The sequence below is a fragment of the Motacilla alba genome, chromosome 11 (assembly GCF_015832195.1).
Source record: "Motacilla alba alba isolate MOTALB_02 chromosome 11, Motacilla_alba_V1.0_pri, whole genome shotgun sequence".
NCBI classification, from domain to species: domain Eukaryota; kingdom Metazoa; phylum Chordata; class Aves; order Passeriformes; family Motacillidae; genus Motacilla; species Motacilla alba.
In genome coordinates, this window is record NC_052026.1 from 1353013 (window position 1) to 1370552 (window position 17540).

Below are 17540 nucleotides of genomic sequence, written 5' to 3' on the forward strand. Positions count from 1 at the left end.
AGCCCAAGGACATGATCCCAGCAAGACCTGGGTGCCTCAGGGGGAATTCTCTGCTCATTTATAAGCTGATCAATGGGCTTAAAGGCACTCAGACATGCATTAAAATCTGTCAGAGACAGGAGCTTGAAGTTAATTTTCAATTGATTCTGTCTTGCAAATGCCACTTAAGTAAGAACCTCAGTCTTTTTCTTTTCCCCCATTTTCTCTTCTTCCTCCAGAAGGCAGAAGCTTAATTAGGAGGATGCCATTCTGCTTTGCTTCTCCCAAAGAATGTAGCTGCCACATTCCAATAATCATTTGTACATGTGGACCATACTTGAAGTGACTTGAAGAATTTAATTCCCTGCAAAAGAATGATGTAATACAGTTCACAAGCTAGACTGTAAAACCACTAAGTGTCATGGTTCACCTAAGTCTATTTCACCTCACAGATTTAATGCATTTCTACTAAGAAAGAACAGGTTAGGGAGAGTCAATTCCACAGTTTTAATACATAAGCAAAAAAAGAGAAAAATTACTACAGCCTGAGAGGTGGAACCGTATTGATTTTGCTGTTTTTCACAGGAGTGCAATATCAATTCTGTTTGCAATTATTTTGCATTACTAATCAGCTCATTACCAGCCAGTCAGACAATGTTAGTTTATGCTACAATACACTCATGGGTCATTTGCCAATAGCAATAAAATTTCACAACATACCAGGTGAAATTTCGTGTCACTCACAGTACCTGTGGAGGCTCATCTGCAGATCTGCTTTATTGGGGATGAGAAAGCTACCAGAGACAGTAAAACCATGGCGCACATGAGGAAATCTGACATTTAAAAAGGAGGAAACGTCTGCTGGAGAGGAAATTCAGCAGCTGAAAAGCAACAAGGAACATCCACTTAAAGGGGCTTAAATTGAATAACTATTCAAGCAGCAGAGAGCTTTAGTAGGAATAATATATAGCTTAAATCTGGGTCCATAACATGCAAAACTCAGGCACAGTCACTGGAATTGTTTTATTTAATCAAAATACCAAGACTGTTAGCAGTAAAAATGTGGCCTGTGACACTGCAAGGGCCACATGGCTACTGTACATTACAAAAATGTAAGCAGTGGGGTTGGGAAAATTTAAAATTTCTTCATAAATGTATAATCATTATACACAGTTGGGTTTGGAAGCTTTGGGCACACTTTAAATATGCTGGAATTTTCTATTTTTTATTCCTGCAGTACTATTTTCTCCATAAGTATGGAGCTTTCAGTACAAACCTATTCAAGAATGCAAAGAAGCAAGTAAAAATTGGTGTATTGGGTCCTTCCTTGTTTCTATAATCCATAAAACTTATGAAAAACCAGTCTCTTGAAATTTATTTCAACCAATGACACAGAATATGAAGTAGAAGGACAAACAGTCCCCTGCACGACTCTATTAGAAAATAAAATTTATGTATATATGTAAATACTCTCCTCTAAATACCAGTTAGGATTGCAGAGTCCTTCTAGCATGGGGCTCATATTTAGAATTTTCAAGAAGAATTATTTTCAAAGTTGACAGTAAAACTTCTCTGTTCTCTTCCATGTATGTTGAAAATCTTAATTACTTGCTTCAGTATGTATTATTTTTACTTCAACATTTCTAATTTGGTTCCTAGTATGATAACTATCTATTGAGAAGCAATTATTCTATATTTCTCCTTATTACCTACTCAGTTTTATTCATTCCTCTATACTGAATTTGCTTTGTAAATGAACCTCATAGCTGTAGGACTTTGTGGTTTTCCAAATAATTTTTCTTTATGAGAATACTCTGAGTCAGAAAGGTGCTAATACAGAGATTAAAGTAAAAAATGAGCACCAGGCTATCCAAGACACCTCAAGTGAAAGGGCAAAGTGCACTTCCCAGGGAGTAGAAGTACATGAAAACCAGGAATCACATGAAAACCAAGAACTTTCAGTAATATTAATACCCAAAATGTCTCAAGGCAGGTTTGAACGCCCAAAACTTCTGACACACACACTCACGCAAATCTGGAGACCTGAGATTCAGCCGACAAATCCTTCCTTTTTTCCCCAACAATCTGCCTTTGCAGGGGCCGTCCTGCTCTTGAAGGATTCTTTCCCATGTTCTGAGCGAAGATCAAGGTTTAGGGGGCAGCACTAAGAGCGGCCAAAGCCAAACCCTGGCAAGTTCCAAACCTCTCCTGAGAAGAACAGGGAACATGTTTCCAGAAAAGCCTCACAAGCTTTAAAAAATTAAATAATTTCTTTCTCTGGCTTGGTCCTAAATGTATGTCTGCATATAAACTGTCCATTCAGGTAAGTTTCCAGAGTGGTTCCAGCTAAGGCTCACTCCCAAGCAGATGAAGATGGATATCCATCAGGGGAATCACGTGTGGGCCCAGTGAAGGGCATTCCTCAGCACAGGCTGTGTCAGCTTAGAACCACAGCAGCTGCCTGCCAGTAACTTTGGAGCTATTATGGGAGTGTGTAACAACTTCAGGTTTCATACTGGAGTGCCATGTCTCTATTTCAGTCCTTCCCCCAGCTCTTTTGTTACTTTTCTCTTCATTTCCCTATCCTGAATGAGATGTATTGAGGAACACCCTCGGTTTTCCATCAAATGAAGCAATTTGGATGCCAAAACCATCCACCCAAGTTCAAAGAAGCCTCAAAAGAAGATGCAGATCACACCTTTTCCATCTGACACTGGGCTATTTTGGCCTTCAGACTGAGGCACTCAACGGAAGAGCTGAAGACTGATGTTTTTCATTGTGTGTTTCTTTGGAATTTCTGGTCATGTTCCTGCTGCTATTAAGATGTACTTTTATTGTGCCCTCTAAGATTGCAACTGCATGCTTTACAATACTGTTATATATTTTAATATTGTGATATTATCTGCTAGATATCATCCTTATTAGACACTAGACAGAGCATTTATCACACTAACATGCTTCACCGTTCCCAACCCTGAGTGTATTTTTATTAATGTATACAGGTGATAAGAAATACAGAGTACAGCAGAAATTCAACTGAGAACCTATATTACCACCCATTTCAGAGTTCCTAATATTTGTATCCATTGTGAGAGGTGATTTGCCCTGAAATGAAATGTTTATCTTGGCTAGCCCTAACTCACAGCAGTAGCTCTTCTGAATGCTCCTTGAAAATACTTAGAGATATTTTCTGGCTCTTATTCCTCCTTCCCCTGTTAGATTCTAAACAAAGATTTGTTCTTCCTATTCCGTGCTCAGTGTGGGCAGGCTGCTGGTGTGAGGAATTCTAGTCCTGGCTATTGTACCCTGCAAGAGGCACCCTGGTGGTTTCCTAACCCCGGCTCCATTCAGCGCCGAGGAGCTCCCTGAAACAGCCCAGCTTCCCCAGGAGAGGAGAACAGCATACAGGAACAGGTATTTTAAACTTGCTTATGCTCAATAGTCACAGAGAGAGTCAACAAACAATCCAGAGAAGCCTCATATCATATTATCCCTCTCCCTTTTAGGCAATAGATGGGAATTCCATCTTTGCACAGAACTTAAACATTCAATGACCCTGCTGCATGAAAAATGCCTTTCAAAGGCTCTCTGCAATGCTGTGAGGGCTGAAATATTACATTTATTGTGGAAATACATCTGTTTGCTAATGCTAGTGGGCTAGGAACACCTACACTTACCAACTATGCCTAAGACAAGAAGAAAGACTTTTTTCCACACAGAATTTCACAGTAAATAATACATTTGTAATTTTCAAATTTTGGTCTCTTGGACCTGGTTTCTCTCTCCATCTGCCTCGCACTGTAAATTTGGAGTACACATCTAGAATTTAAAAGGCACAGGATACACCAGGCATGGTTTCTCACTCATCTTCCCAAGTTCCTGCTTGTATAGCACAGCCTTTGACTTTCCATAACACCACAGCAATAAAACAGTACAACAAAAACACCAGAAAAAAAATAAATATTCCAGATCTATGAAAAAGCTCATTTTAACTTTATCATAATTCATTAACTGGAAACTGAAAGTTGATCAGGTGCAACACTAACCAGACTTCTCTTTGTAGCAACCACAGCACATCAGCACACTTTAGCTTGACCCATGATGGCTTACATGGTCAAAACCAATATTTTCCATAATCAAAATAAAGACTAAACTCAGCAAACAAACTCCCTGGGCAGTGGCATTTCCCTCTGCTGTAAACCTGCCTTAGGATAAAAAAGGGAAAAATTAACTTTGTGTTGAGAGGTGTCCATGTGGTGATTCAGTTTTAAATAAATTGCACTGTCACAGCAGCCTCACCAGTGCAATCTCTCAGCAGGGACAGCACAGCTGGGGACAATGGGGCAGGCTGTGATCACACACCAAGCACACCCTGAAGGGCTGAAATGGAGATGGAGCAGATTACATTGACAATTCCCAAAACATTCAGCCATGCATCCCCAAAGTCCCTCATACTGAGCTGCCATGAGACAAGGAAGAGCTCCCAGGACAGGAATAAGGGTTTAGATTTTTCCAGGGAGAGGAAGAGCACTGCAGCAGCCTGGGCCAGTCAGCAACACTCCCAGGGATCAGGGAAAAGAACTGGATGGGGAGCAAAGCTCCTGAGATGTTCCTGAGAAGTCACCAAGGGTAGTGGTCATGGAATTGCAGAAAGGCCTCCCAGTCCCCCCTGAATGTGCTGAAAAGTCCTTGGCATTCAAACAGATCATTCAACGTTCCAGAAGGACAAAAAGAGAAAGCAAAGTCTTGGAAATTATAAGGGGAAAACATCCTGCATATCCATATGCAGTCACATCCCAACAGCTGTTTATGGTTTTGTTCCCCCATCCCCAAAAGTCTCTGCATTCCCTGGACACACAGAAAGGTGCAGAGAAGGGCAGCAAGGTCAAGGGAAGGTGGGGAAGTTTCAGTGTTTTGCAAAACAACTGTATGTGTACATGTGAATGTACGTCCAGAATTAACACAAATATCTCACTTCCTCACACAGAAGTTAAGCGGCGCATTGTGCCCCTGGATTTTAGGAATGTTAAAAAAAATCCAAAAATCCATTACATTAGCAAACCAAAAATCTGTCGAGTGCCTTTAAACACAGCCACACAGAAAATCCAGTGCTGAAAGACAACACACCAGAGTCTGGGAGGCCTTTCTGGGGAATCATCACTCCATCTGTATCCTACCCTCCCACAAGACAGGAGGAAGCTGTGAGAGGGCAGGAAGCCTTTGGTGGAACACACAGCTGGCATGGCTACAAATGCATTCAGTTCCCCAAGTGCCAATCCAGACAATCCTTATTGTTTCTCCTTAATTCATTTTGTGAGAATTCAAGAAAGCCGCTCACACAATTAAGGGTGGTTTCACATTTCCCATTCTGTTTTCATTTACCATTCATATGTTCACATATCTGTGCAGGCAGGGCTGCCCACTCCTTACCCAAATAAAGAGAAAAAATGGGAGGTCTCAAGCAATTAGCTGAGGTACTCTGCCAGTGCTTAAATGAACCATCTGTTCCAAGGTATGCAAGAGCAGCGTGCCTGGAGCCATGAGGCAGCTCTGCAATATCCAGCCCTGCTCTGGAAAGGTTCTGGCTGCAGATGTTTCAGAATTAAACCCAAAAAGGGCACCAGCATCAGCTTCATCTGCCACACACAGATGAGGCTCAGCCAGAGGCTCCTTTGGCTTGTGGAGATCTGGGGCTTAGCAGAGTGGGGATGGAAATGAGCACACAGAACACCCAGAACAGGATGGGGAAAGCCACTCCAAAAAGTTTCCTGAATGTATTGTGCAAAACGAGATGAAAAATTAAAGGTCAAAATGGTGGAATTAACAATATTTCACCATGGCACAAAGGAATTCTTGAATGAAGAAATTTGGCCTTTGCTGCTCAACTACAGCTTTTATCTGGGATGGAAAGGGCAAGCCAAGGGAAGGAGGCTGGGGTTGTGTCTCCCCAAAACCAGACCTCCAGCATCCAGTTCCAGGAGTGTTTTATTAGTACATGGCTGACATGTATACATGCCAAGACTGAACATGATCATTAGAACTGTTTATTAGACAAAAGGCTACTAGGAGAATGATAATTAATCACTTGGCATTGATTGAAATTCTTGATGAAATGAAGCATGAGCTGTCGAAAAATAATTGAATGTAATCACAAAATCCATGAATCATTCATAGAAAGCACATTTATTACACCAGAATTCATAAGTAAGGTATTTTGTCTGGCTCTTTTTCTCCTCTTTGGATCCTGTCCTGTTGGATGAACAGACAGCTGTTCCTCCAGCACAGCTCCACAGAGCAAACAGGAAAACATCCCATGCAAGAGCAGAACAGCAGTTCTGATACCTGATTTATTACCAAACTCAAGGAGTTTTTTGTAAACCAAAAATCTAAAACCTGGTATTTGCCATGAGAATTCAGGAAAACCAAATTGGTTTTATGCTACAAAACATTAAAATCTTAGCAGCCTTCAAAAGGAGTGAGCAAAATTTTCATTTATAGGTGAAAAATTTAGAATTAAATCAGGATATACCTGGCTATTCTTTCTCAATACCAATTTCTAAGGAAAAATAAATAACACAATGTCACAATTTCAAAAGTCTTGCCAGAGGTGTCCCTTTAGACACAGAACTTCAGTTGCTGGTGGTTTTATTTTAATTTTAAATCTATCATTAACTAAACACAGATAGAGCCAAGATGAATAAAGCTCCCAGTAGAAAAAAAAACGCTGACCATATTAACATGGAACAGATATTTAAGAACTGGGATTGGGTTCAAAGGGAACATCATTTTCCTAAGATTGCAATCAAATAATTTTATATAAATTCTGCTTTTAAATTTCCTAATTAACAATAAGTGCAACCATTATAGGAATTGAATTAATTCCCCCTAACACTGATTGATACTCAAGTAAACATGAACTTTGCCCTGAGAGGCTAAAATATTTATATAACAGGCAAAATTGTAAACAGTTAATCCCAAATGTTAGATTTCATAAAAATACATCTTTAATCACGTAAATTTATATTTAGCAAATTAAAAAGTCCAATGTTTTAATAGAATTTCAAAGAGAATTTTTTTCCAGTCACTGCCTAAAATTAAACAAAAATCCAAACTGCGAACAGACACGGTGCTGATTTATCTGTTAAACCACAAAAACCTGTATCAGAATGTCTGAAGTACACAAATATTTCTGTTGCAGTAGATGATTTTTACTAGAAAAATCTTACTTATCCTGCTGCTCACATTCCTTGGGAGCAGGAGCACGACACAAAGCCAGGAAAACAATTCCTCCTACAAACACTGTAGGCACAACTGAGGTCATGGGTGGGACTGAGGCTGGCAGTGACTGAAACCATCTTTATTTCTGACATTTCTCCTGCATGAAGAAGCACCTTTTCCATGGGACACAGGCACCCACAGGGAGTGAGACAAAGCTCTCAGCTGCTCCCACTCATGGCCAGCCCAAGCAGGAAGGGTAAATCACACAGCACAACCTCTGACGTCCACAAACACCAATTTATCATCTGCCAGAATGCAGAGAACTGCCCTGGTACTGCTGCAAAAACCCTGTGCAAAAATCCCTGTGAACAACAAAATATGGTCGTTCCAATTGCCAGCTGAAGGAGTGGGAAGGAGGGAGAAGAACATCTGGACCAACTTGTGGAGCACAGGATTCCCCAGGCAGCAGCATCCTCTCTGCCATGGGATATCTGCACTGCTCCCAAGGCAAGGACGGGGCCAAGAACATCACCAGCACTGAGATAAACTGGCTGTGCTCTCATAATCCCTGGCTGGTCTCTTCACAGGGCCATTTTCCTCTGCCAGAGCAAAAAGATCTAGACTTAAGAGGAGAAAGACTTTAAAAAGTCCCGAGCTTACACATTACAAAGGAAAAAGCATTGGGCAAGTTTTAATTTTCCATTAAATACAAACCCCACCACTGTAAATTCATTTCTAATTCAGCTGAACCCCACAGAGGTAGCAGTAACCTACTAAAATTAACTTCTGGAGCAAAATCTGAGTTTTGCATCATTATATTTCTGCTGCTGAGCTGCACACCCCCTCACACACCCTCTCTGATATGCACATAAACCCTTAAACAGGCAAATATTACCATGACATTATTTGAATAGGATGCTCAGAATAGATCTAAATGAATTCTCAATATGTGACACCCAGAGAACTTAACAAGTGAACTGTTAATTTTTCTTGACACAGGTTTTCCTACAACAATCAATGAAGTCGTGCCACTGAACTCATTTCAGGGAGACTTGAGGGGACATCCCTGCTTTTATGGCATCACCAAAAGAGCCACGATGGCAGCAGAAACAGTGCAGCAGCTGCTGGGATTTGGGTGGGTCTCGGTCATTTCTGTGAGCAGAGTTGTGTGACGCAGGAACTTTTGCCCCCCTGACAGAGCATCTACAGCAGGGCACGACGGGCATGGGCTCAGCCTGCGTGCTACAGATAAAGACAATAAAAATGCAAGCTCCAGGAATAACCTCGTGGAGAATTTTATCAAACAGACTTTGTTTCCATGCATTATTTATCCACATCTACATTTCAGTGAAAATGGCCTCATTTGAGTTAATTGATGCTTTCCTAGGGGTATTTGTTAGAAATCAGTACTGCACATCCCCTGGTTTATGTTATATTTGTAGCTTTGTGTCATCACAGGTACCCAATAATTATAAGTTCAGCTATTTAAAGCAAATAAATAGCAAATAAAGACTTCATTTACTTGTTTCAATCATCAAATAAAGTTGCGGGCGTTTTTTTGCAGAAGTCTGAGTAAAAAATGTACTGCTTTTTTGGTCCTTCCCCTGCTATTATTTCTGAACCAGTGCATTTATTTAAGATGGAGTGTTCCACAGTGTTAAAAAAAACAAAATGAGATAGCTCAGAAATTAAAAATTTAACTTGTGAAAGATGCTGCTATAACTGGAATTCATAAGGATTTAATAAAAGTCCTCATAAAGTTCTTTTAGTATTACAATAGCAATTATTCCTTCTCTTCCTCATCAGTGATCTCCCCTTCACTTTCACAGTGTATTATTAAACCAAGCAGCCTGGTTTTGTAGGGAAAAAACCCTGACAGGCCCCCTTGTCCAGGCTTAATGGACCCTCTGCCACCCCACTGCTTCTTCACCCCTTTCAAGTTCCCTTCCTGCCCCACCACATGCCAAAGATTAATGTTTTTCCCCAGGTTTTGAGTCCATTCAAGGCAGAGATGAAGGTGCAAAGGGATTTATTCCCATTTCTGGCCAATTGTACCTTATGCCCCTCAAGAAAAAAATCTCAGCAACGTCCAGCATGGCTCAGTTGAGCCAATTATATTATATCTGGTCATGAAGGAGGGGAAAGGAGGCAGCACTGATGATGCTTAAGGAATGATTCTTGCAAAATTAGAGTTCCTAAATGTCAAATTAAGGCCAGATAGAAGTAAAAACACAAATCCATACTTGCAGCTTTTGAGCACCCCGTATGGGAATGAAGTGATGGACTCCCACGTGCCTGGTGTCCGTGGCTGTGCTCTGATTTCACACCATGCTACCCTGGATACTGCAGGTGCCTTCAGCTTCGCTGGGAAGAGCCAGGAAATCTGCAGGGAGCGCGGGAGGGAGCAGGGGCAGCACAGGGCACAGCCCCTTCTGGGGGAGAACCCTGGAATGGGGGCACACAGAGCTGCCCTGGGGGCTGAGCAGGCAGGAGAAGCTCAGGGGGAGGGATTTTATTTGCAGCAGGAGCACCCAGCCCTTAGTGTAGGGCACAGGGCCTGGGTCCAGCGTGTGTGGTTTCACAGCAGTGTCGCGGGTGGGTTAATCCGAGCTGGAGATTTAAGGGTTAAAGAGCACTCCGGTAGGAGATGGCAAGGGCACAATGGCTCCTCATGATCCTGCAGGTGGCAAAATACTCTGCATTTGTTTCCAGCCTGCCCTCCCTACAGCAAACATGCTGCCTTTGCCTTCCTGCAGCTTTTGCCCTCCTCCCTTCTCCTTAAGCTCCCACAGCAGTGGAATCCTGGAAGGTTGCCTCCCAGTACAGCACCATCTTCTCCCTCATGCTCTAAAATGCAGCATTCTCAGTGCAGGAAAAATGCTGCTCTCCTGATGTTATTTCCAGCCTGACAATGGACGTTTGGCCATGAATGGATCTGCTAGAGCACCACACAATACTTTCTGTGAAAGCTTCATGCATTTCCCTGTGAATAAGATGACAAACCCTCGTGTGTGATTCCAGCAGGCCCAGCCTGTCACAGTGAAGGTGGCTGCCACAAACCTCCCTGGTCCCCTGACTTCAGGGCCAGGGTGGCCAAAAGGAAAAGGAGCAGGAACGTTGGAGCTGCCCAGAAAAGAACTTTAACAAAGGGTGAAAACAACAAACAAAGAGAAGCTGTGCACAGTAGGAGGACAGGATCAAAACCTGAAACACAGGGGAATTAACAATAACCCAAGTAACACCTGGGGGTGGAACATTCTAGAACTACAACCATAGGGAAGTAGAACTTGGACAAATTACCATAATAACCCTAAAGGCTTATGGAGGAACTCTCAGACTTGCCTTAAATTAAACAGATGATTCCTAGGGCTTGAAACTAATGCCTGGGTCTTTTGGGGTAAAATGCAGCTGATTTGGAGTCACAGCTGGGCCAGTTTCCACATTAGCCTATCTGCTATGTCTTCACACCACCCTGAACTGTTCTATACCTGTCACTTTCCATACAGAGCAAAGAAGAGTCAAAGCAGTTCAGTGTTTGTATCTCTGGGGATGAGGTTCATGATAAACACCACACGTTTCACCTGCACACAAGGCAGGGACAGGCTGTGCTGCTTTGATTTCAGGCTGTATCTAACCCTTGGAAGGAGGTTTTCCTTTCCTAGTCTGAGACTGGAGCACCACAGAACACTGTCCCACTGCAAAAATGCTATCCTGCTTTATCAGGACTTCTTTATTTCCTTGCCCTTTTAAATATTGGAGCAGCTCTCAGCTGCTGACAGGGCGCTCTACACAAGGCAGGATTCTGCCTGTGGTAGTGGGAATGGAGCTCAGGAAGGATTTTCTACCCAGCCTTCCCACAGCTCCTGTGCTGCACAGCCTCTCCAGATGCTGAAGGAGCTGGATCCATGCTTCCTGCAACTGGGAATGCTGCTGCCTCCTGGGCAGGGCATGACCTCTGGGTGAAGGGGGGGAATTCTGCCTCAAACCAGGAATTGTACTGTTGCTGAAGATTATCTGCATTCCCTTTAGCTCAAGTGAGGATTCAGTACCATCTTGAGGGACTCCTAGAAACTGGGAAAGTATCTCATTTTACAAAGTTGATTCTGGTCATATTGAAACATTTATAAAGGGGGTGAGGAAACAAAGAAGTGGTCCCTGCATTCAGCATTATAACAAACATTACTCTTCTGTAAACAGGGGCAAAAGCTTCCATGAGGCCCACCACATCGGTGTCCAGGGGGTTACTGCTTTTCCTCCATTTTATTTTGAAGGACAGAAATGGAAAATAGTCTTCTTACAGTCTATGGAGTCCAAATCAGAAAAATAAGTTTAATACTATTCATACAGCCACATATTTGCCTCAAAAAGCGGAGAATGCATTCCTGATAATGGCAAATCAGAAATAGAAAATAAAAAATCTAATTCTGAACTTGTTCCCTTTATTAATAAATTGCAAGAAGATAATGCATTTCTCCTATATTTTCTAGTGGAAGCAATGCTGCTCCCAGCAGCAATGCTTGCTTTCTTCAATATTGCAGCAATGAAAGCTGCAATATTAAACTTGCTGCTTACTCATCATTTTTCATGTGAGAGTCTCATTGGCAAGAGGCCCAGGCACAGAGAGGATGCTATTGTAATCCCTATTCCTACCCAAACAATGTTGACTATTTAATTATTAAAGTATTTCTTTCTAAGTAGTTATTTTCAACCACAAGGTCTGACAGAACTGAGAGAACTCCTCTGTGCACAGGTTTGCTCAAAAAAAGTTGATCACTGAAAAATAACTTCAATTTTCATGTTTTAAGCTGGTTGTGTCCTTAAATACAAATTCAGTTCCTGTGCCAGCAAGAAGCTGATATGAAGCATTGAACTTGTTATCAAGCAATGAAAAAGCTGAAGGTCCACATCTCGTTCCCAATTTCAGTCGTATTTTCTCTCACACTGCATTTTTCATTCCCCGGTTAAGCGAGGCAAACAATATTGAGAGTATTCACAAAGGTTTGGAAAACTATTTCTGTTTGTGAAAACAGGCATTTGTTTTTGCTTGACAACCCTGTGTGGCTTGGTGATAGGCAGGAGAAAAGAGAATTAAATGCACAAGTATGCTATTAATAGACAAAAGCTTTCTGCACCTGCCAGGTAATTTTTAATCTGGGATCCATGCATGTAGTCAGCATGGAAAGGGAAGTCTCTAAGCATTAAAAATGCTTTAGACCTGCTCACATCCTGCTGCCTGGGTCAGTGTTGGAGGTGCTGCCCCTGCTCCAGGTGACAGCAAAAGGCCCTCACAGCAGCCCTTGCTCTAAACCTGAGCAGGACATGCAGCCAGGGACCTCGAGCAACCTCCATAGCAATACAGATCTGTGGCTGCAATGCCTCTGTAGTGTCAAGAATCTTATTCCTTCAGTGCATTCAAGTATTAAATTAGTTCAGCCTCTGAAGGTAGTGGCCACTGTCTTTACAAGAAAATATGTCATTTCAGCAAACTCCACTGTTGCCAAAGAGCCTCATTTATTCTGAGATTAATCTGGAATAGACTCCTCATTTCAGGCCTCCCTGGACTGAGCAATTCCAGTAACTGATTCAGCTCCTGGACCATTTTGGGTGTTTGGGGGTGTTTCAGCAAGAGCTGACCAATGTCCAAAGCTCACAGCATTTTAACAGCCCTCACTCAGCTGTGCTGCAGCAACAACCAGAGTATGAAATAAAAGCTCTAGGCACTCTTATTAGCACATATATCATAATTACTACATTTGCAAAGGGTTTAAGCTTATCTCAAGCTGTCAACTCATGCCTTTTGTGTCGTTGTGCATTCTGCTGTGTGAGCCTGTGCAGTTGGGCAGTGCCAGGCACACAACATCAATCCTGAATAAACAGGAGGTCACAGCACTCACGTCCTCAGAGCTATTACAGAAATTGCAGGCTTCATCCCATCTCAAATCCCAGTGCTCACTTAAAAGCTCCAACCATATAATTAAATGTAGGCCAGCTTAAAAGTGGACAATTCTTTTCAGGCTTTGCACAGCGCTCCTTAGTGAAGCCTTCAGCAATTCTGCTCTTTTATCTCCCAGGGCTGACAGATGGTTGTCAAAACCAGGGGCTTGCTGGCAAAAAGTTTTAAGGCAGAGAAAAAGGTACAACCGTGTAGGAGGAGATACTTAAAAGAGAATAAATCTCTAGCTTGCTTTCTTCAAAGCTAGAATCCCTCCCCTGTCTCAGACACACTGAGGATGAGTTTAACCCAGGGTAACTCTTCTGTAGTCTAATGGCCTTACACCAATGAGTGTTTTGACCCAAACTGCTTGAAGACATGCCTGGAAAAATAACCTTCTGTTTTGCTCACAGTCCTGCTGCACAGAGGGAAATCTTTCTTGTCACTCCCTCCAGCTCTCACGTCTCAAGTTGAGTGTAGAAACTCTCCCCTGCTCCCTTCAGCCCTAGCAGTCGCTCCTCAAGGGGCAGGCTGGCTTAGCCTGTCCTTTGCTCCCACAGATTCCACTCTCAGATGTATTGCTGCAAGTGTTGGAAGAGCCTGCCCTTGGGGTCCTGCCACGGTTCCTCTTCTCCTCACAACAGAGAGGGACCAGCACAGGAAATCAATGTCCTGCCTTGGGGCAGGTGTGCTCGCACAGGGCTCCACCTTCCTTCTGTCCTTCCAAAGCTCAGTGGCATACAGTGTACTCAGGGTATTTTCTGCAAGGAAAACTCCTCCTGGGACATGAAGGGGAGAGGGGAGCACCAAGGAGGAAAATGGAACCCTGGCATGTGGGGAGAAGCAGCGTGCTCAGGAACAGACATGCTGGGGTGTGGCTTCACAAAGCACAGCCCGGCTTGTTTCTCACACGTTACTCCTTTTCAACCCAGATCTGTTTTAATCTCAATGGAACTTGCCTTTTGTCCACTTAGCACAACTAAATCAACTCTATACAATAAATGAAGTAATATTCATTTGCCATTCTTCAATACATGAATTTAAGTATGTTTAATACTTTTTGTCATTAAGCTGTTCTTGAAATTGCTTTAGTGTGAGCAGACTACACTCCTTTAAATTCCCTTTTACAGTAACCTATACTCTTTTCTTATCTTTCAAAGGAAAAAGCCCAATGTGTTCTTAGTGTTAAGTATTCAGATATTCATTATCAATCTATTCTAGGAGACATCTACACATCTTTTGTTGTGAAATCAAATCATAATTTAATTACTGAAGATTAAAGACTGCCTAATCGAGCTGTAATTTTTTTTTTTTTTTTAGTCAGTGTAAAAACCAGTGAGGCACTGCACCATTAAATAAGAGAATCCAATCCATGGCAATAACTAAGAAACATCATTCAAACCGAAAACAACAAAAACATTTAAGTGGACACATAAACATCTCATATTGAGACAAGTTTTCTATTTCAGATGCTTCATCATTATGCTGTAGGAAAAATGCATTTTCTACCCAGTTTAGCATTCAGCTAATTTTAAGGCCAAAGAAGAAAAAAGACAAAACCCAACACCCCCAAACCACCAAGGTCCTTTGTACTGGACAATTTTCATTTCCACAAGGAATTTCCATGTCACTTCAGTACTTAAGACTGAAGTTTTTAGGGGCAACAGATTATCCAAGGTATGAGTTATACCCAAGAAAAGAATTCACATTTAGGCACTTGTTTCTCACTCCCCTTTCCTCTCTCCCTTTTTGCAGTGCATGGCTCTCCTTCCCCAGCACTTTCACTGCAGCCAGATATGCTCTGGATCCTGTGCTACCACAGTGACTAATCCACATTACTTCTGTATTACTAAAAGCAAATTCCATGTTTTCCATGTATATGGGCATGATGCAAACCTCTGATGTCATCAGCAGGATGATTTAACCCAAATTCACACCATCTGCAGCTTGATTTTTTGATTCTTGATCCAAATGTCTCTTATTCATGCAAACAGATTAAACTTGAGGAAGATTCCATTCCCCACATCTGTGTCCAGGACTTTCCAGGGAGGTGTGCAAACAAGGAACAAACAAGGAATAAATCTGTGCAGCATTTATCTCACTGTCAGAGTAGCCCGACAATCTGGATCTGTCCATAATAAACCAGCACAGCAGGCTCTCCATTGCCCAGAATTCCTGGGAATCCTGCAGACACAGAGTCTGCATATATCCAATATCCAGTCCACTTGTAGGTGGCAGCAGGACAAACACTCTCCTGCCAGAGCCAGGGGGAATGCTGAGTAACAGAGAGAGGAACATCTTATCCTGCCACTGCAGCAGCTTTGGACAACTTTTATTGCTTTAGAATCAGATTCCATCTCCCACATCTCCCTGCTCTCCTCTTTTGTTTCTTTTTTGTTTGTTTGTTTTGTTTTGTGGTGGTATTTCTTTTTTTGTTTGTTTGTTTTTGGGTTTTTTGGTGGGGTTTTTTTGTTTGGTTTGGTTTTTTGGTTTTGTTTGCTTGTTTGTTTGTGGGGGTTTTTTGTTTGTTTTTTTTCCCTCACATCAGTACCAAAACACAACTCAGAGTTTTCAGCCTCCTTGGGTACAGCACAGTTGCACAGCCTGTGCCTGTGCCACAAGTGGGACACCTGAGGTGACGCCTCACGCCTTCAGCCTCTGGTACAGACATGAGACATGGGATACAGGGTTGGAGCAGTGATTTCTGCTGGCTCCAGAGGAAAAGAGCCAATTCCTGGCTCTCCAGAAGTGAGGCAACCCCATTCCCCACCTCTCAGCACCCCACAGACACAGCTGGCACTCTGCTGTCTGCCACCCAGCCCTAGCCACCCTCCCTTCCTCAGTCACACATTAAATTGAACTGAATAAGCTCATGTTTTCTTGATTCCCAACTGGGAGGCGCTTTCTTCTTCCAGACACCTAGAATTGTACTTAATTCCAGTCATAATTCCGAGCAGCCCTTCCTGATAACAACAAAGCCCATGAATATTGGCATGAAGACATCCCGCGCACTGTGCCCCAGTTCTGCTCCTGCCCACAGTCCCACTGCTGGACGGGGAGAGCAGAGCTGCCAGCGTGGGGCTGCAGCTGGGACAGCTCTGTCAGGCCAAAGGGGAACATGCACTTATTTATGCTATTACACAGCAAATATTGAAACCTTGAGATGAGATACAGGTCAAAGGTAGTAAAGCAGGACCAGTGGGTTCTGTTCACCCCTCAGACGAACAGAACTTTATCAGTAGGTATATTATCTGTACACTCAGCAAACACCCCTGGGCAGGCCTTTCAGAAAGCAGCTTCTCCTTTAATAAAGCAATTAACCAAATTCAAACCATCACCCCTCCCTTCCAAGTTATTTTTGCCACTGGAGACATAAACGATGAAAACTTCCCAGTGCTGTTTGCAAACACTGAGCTTGAATTTTCAAGTTAGGCACCAGTCCATGGAAACAAACCAGTGCAGAACAGAAATCCTTGTGATGTATCCAAACATCCTGCAGGCAGCAGGTGTCCTCTCAACTGGTGTAGCATCATTCACACACTTACAAGAAAAAACCTTCTCATGTAGTGGATATGGGCAACAATTTAAAAGAGTGGTTCTATCACTACTCACGTGCTGTTCACCCCACACTCAATAGCCACAGGCACCTGGAAAAGCTCAGAACACTCAGTATTTGGGAATATAAGTGAGCTGGAAGCTGGGTAAGCCAGAAGTAACAGCTGATATTAATCTTCATTCTGATTCCCAGGGAATTAATACTGAAGAATGTGTATTACTATAATTTGCTAATTTAATATAATTTAATAATCTTTTTTTCTTGGTCCTTCACTGTTCTTCAAATATCTTTGGAAAAAGACATACTCTTCCTGTCAGAATTTAACATCTTTGTTTCAGCAGAGACCTGAAATTATCACAAGGGCAGTAAATTAAAGTTCTGGATTTTTGAAAACCAGAAGGGAAAACCTGATTTTAGTGACAAGAGACAAATCCCTTCTTGCCTCCCTCACCTTTATTTATTTCTTTTAAGAGAGAGCAGAATCTCTGATAGTCTGTCTTTCCTGTTCTATTTACAGAACAGGGTTGGTGTCTCCAGACTCATTCCTTTGGCATTCTCCTTGGGACACACTACAGCTGGCAGGATAGAAATCTCATTAGGAAAATATTTCATCTTATGGAAATGAAAAGTCAGATGCATGGAAGCACAAACATGAGCTGTATCTGTATTCGGCAGCCAAGCAATCTTCAAGGAAACCTCTGAATCAGAGTAACAAAGGTAAATGAAAACTAGAAAATGGATTTAGGAACCAATATTTATTTTTTCAGAACCCTTGAGATTCTTTTTGAAGACAAAGCAGCATTTTAATTTAAATTATTAATTAACATCTTGCATGTGACAACTCTGCTCCAAAAT